The 3,719-nt window shown below is 38.2% G+C and overlaps 1 non-coding gene across 1 annotated transcript; it reads left to right on the top strand.

Annotated features, from left to right (window-relative positions):
- Nucleotides 1-176: 176 nt before the first annotated feature.
- LOC121210163 (small nucleolar RNA R71) lies at nt 177-283 on the top strand. Its single transcript, XR_005905291.1, has one exon. It is a non-coding gene; the product is annotated as a small nucleolar RNA R71 (small nucleolar RNA).
- The last annotated feature ends 3,436 nt before the right edge of the window (nt 284-3,719 follow it).

Raw genomic sequence — 3,719 nt, 5'->3', positions numbered from 1 at the left:
AGTGACTCGTTTTCCTAACGTTGCGTGATTGGTTGGCCATTGATAATTGTTACTGGCAATCCTCTCGATGATTTCATAATCCTCATTATAAGACACCGTTAGTAGAAGGGTCCACTACCATCCTTGTGTGAGCATGGAGACCACTATAAAATGTCTCAAGTTGGATGCAATGTGGGATTCTGTGGTGAGGGCACTTTCGTAATAATTCTTTCTACCTTTCCCATGCCTTATACAAGGACTCATCATCTATTTATTGGAAAGGGGTGATCTCGTTCCTCAACTTAGCATTCTTGCTAGGCGAGAAATACTTCATGAGGAATATTTTTGCTTACTCTTTCCATGTGAAGTTTGAATTTGGTGGCAATGAGTTCAACCAGGCTCGAGCTTTATCCCTTAGTAAATATGGGAATAGCTTTAATCATAGTGTATCTTTGGGTACTCTGGCTAACTTAAAAGAATCGCTCACATCCATGAACAATCTTAAGTGCAGGTGAGGATCTTTGGTAAGCATTCCTGCAACAACCCTTACCCGTGTCCAATGCTGGGATAGGATACAAGGCATTATCGGACCTAAACATACACATTCATGCAAAATCAGGCCATAAAATTTTGACCAAATTAAAACCATTCACTAACATGCATATCATTCCTTATATAGCCTACAAGGCCCCAAACATACTTTGGAAGCAATTCGAGATTAAACTGAGAATTTTGAAAGTATTTGGACGACTAAGAAAATTTTTATTGTTTTGGAAAGTCACACGTCCGTGTGGGTAGGCCGTGTGCTCACAAACGCCCGTGTGACTTGGGACACGCCCATATCCTCAGCCTGTGTAACTCTATGACTATGACATCATGTAAAAAATATGGTCACACTGCCAAGACACCCGCCCGTGTCCGTAGACCGTGTGGCAAATTAAATTCCAAAATTAGGTGCAGACTTCACACGGCCTGGGCACATGCCCATGTTTTGAGGCCGTGTCTCTCACACGGCTGTATCTCAGTCCATGTGTTTACCTCTAAGCATTCTGTTTTGCATTAATTAGGATGCATGGGACACACTGCCAGTTCACACACCCAAGGAGCAAGCCGTGTGTCATACACGGTCTAGACACACGCCCATGTGTCTACCCGTATAGGCCACTTTAAGGCTATTTTCCAAGCCAAATGCCACCCTTATTTGTTCAAACACATAAAAACAAATAAACAATATTGCTTAGACATGTATGCATGCATTTTCATCTCATCTTATACACACACATGACGTTCATCAACATTCAATCATCAATAACCATAGGCCATATCATAATGGAATTGGCACATACATACATAGATAAATAGGTTTGCAACTCAATAATCATTATGAACCATGTCTCATGGTCATACACAAAATGCATCAACTATCATTATAAGCCAACACATTTGGCTAGACCAATATGACATATAACAAAAAGACCAGGTCCCTATACATGCCATACTCAAAATGTTGAGATTAATTATACCCAAATAATCTAATCGATAGTGTGAACGTGCCTCCGGCGCACTTGGATTCCCGAGCTAGCTTGACAATACTATATAAAAAATTGGAAAAGAGAAGGGGTAAGCAATAAGCTTAGTAAGCTTGTATGTAATTAATAAGTAATAAGAATATGCATTTCCATATACATACATAACATAACTTGACTCATCTCATTCTCAATAATCATTGTAGTCATACGCTACCTTATTCAATTTACATAATATTCAATAGAACTAAATATCATAATTTCTTTATTCTCCTCTTACCGAGCTTGGTGTACATACCTGTACCCTTTCAACATGATCATACCTCGTCATTTCTCTGACACATCCTTGGACTACCCGTTGAACCGTTTGGAATACTAATGGATGCTCAGGAAAGCCCGTTCACATAATAAGTTGCCAACGCCATATCCCAGATATGGTCTTACATGTGATCACCACTCGATGCCAATGCCATGTTCCAAACATGGTCTTACATGGAATCTCATATGTCGATGCCAATACCATGTCCCATACATGGTTTTACATGGGATCTCATATCAATGCCATATCCCAGATATGGTCTTACATGATAACACATACTGATTCTGATGCCATATCCCAGATATGGTCTTATACGGGATCTCATCAACCCAAATGTCATGTTATTTGTACCTTAAGTATTCCTAAGGTTCAACCGGCTTTCATCACCTCAATTCTTTTTCAGAAAATATCAATAATACTCAAAAAGAAAAATATCAATTCATGCAACATTAAATGTTAAATACATAATAGAATGCTATACCAATTACACACAACCTTACCTCGGTACAAAATATGGACAACTAATTTGATTTAGTCCAAGATCTTGCTCTTCCCCCGGTTTAGGCCCGGACTCCATTTTTCTTGATAAGTAGAGGGTTTATTGTGCTGAAAATTTCAAGCTTCCATGGGGGGTTTTTCTTCTTAAAATTTCAGTGGAAAAAGGAGGAGAAGAAGATGACCATTTGATTTTTATTTTATTCATCTAGCTTTTGTCATCAAAATACCAACCCTACCAACTTTGAATTTTTTTACTTTTATTCTCTATGTACATCCATTCACACATATAATGGTCTATTTACTCATTAAGGACCTTAACTTTTATGTTCTATAGCTATTTAACACATTTAGCTAATAGAAAACAACTTTTACATCTTACGCGATTTGGCCCTTTTTTACAAATTAAGCATTTAAACGAGTAAAATTTTTTAACTAAACTTTTACACAATCATATCATCGTGCTGTAGACCTCAAAAGAATATTAAATTTTATGACCTCAAATTTGTGGTCTTGAAACCACTATTCCAACTAGGCCCAAAATCAGGATGTTACACCTCTCCCCCTTTAGGGATTTTCGTCTCCGAAAATCTTACCGGTATAGAGGTTTGGATATTGTGCTCTCATTGTCCTCAGGTTCCCATGTGGCCTCTTTAACCCCATGTCATTGCCATAACACTTTTACAAGGGAAATACTTTTATTTATTAATTGTTTGACTTCCTAGGCCAAAATCTTAACCGGTTCCTCACCATAAGTCATATCCGGTCATATCTCAACCTCCGTAGGTGTAATCACATGTGAAGGGTCTGATTGGTATCGACGCAACATAGATACATGGAACGAATCATGGATCGTTTCCAATTCAGATGGCAAAGCCAACCGATATGCTATCGACCCTATCCTTTAAGTAATCTCATACGGTCTAATATAACGGGAACTGTAACACCCCTTACCCGTACCCGAGGCCAGGATAAGGTACGAGGCGTTACCAGACAAACATACAAACATTAAACTAAAATACGGGCCATAAAATTTCATTCATATTTCAAAACGTTCATTCACTTACACATAGTCCCTTATTTGAGTCTACGAAGCCCAAAACATACTTTAGAACGGGTTCGGGACTAAATCGAGAACTTACAAAAATCTTACAAATTTCATGATTTAAGGCTCCACACACCCGTGTCCCAAAGTCGTGTTCCATACACGGCTGAGACACATGGTCGTGTTTCTGCCTATGTGGAATATACCTAGGCTATTTTCCAAGCTTTGGTCAACCTTAATCTCTTACACAGTTATACAAAATCAAAAGCATATAACATGGTATTCATTTAATGATTAAATATTCTCAATTAAACCACAAACATAGCATTTGTATGTCATCATACATGTGTCTCTC

Source organism: Gossypium hirsutum, chromosome A11, assembly GCF_007990345.1.
Source record: "Gossypium hirsutum isolate 1008001.06 chromosome A11, Gossypium_hirsutum_v2.1, whole genome shotgun sequence".
NCBI classification, from domain to species: domain Eukaryota; kingdom Viridiplantae; phylum Streptophyta; class Magnoliopsida; order Malvales; family Malvaceae; genus Gossypium; species Gossypium hirsutum.
Note: the sequence above shows the minus strand (reverse complement) of the source record. Positions and strands in the feature narration are given on the sequence as shown.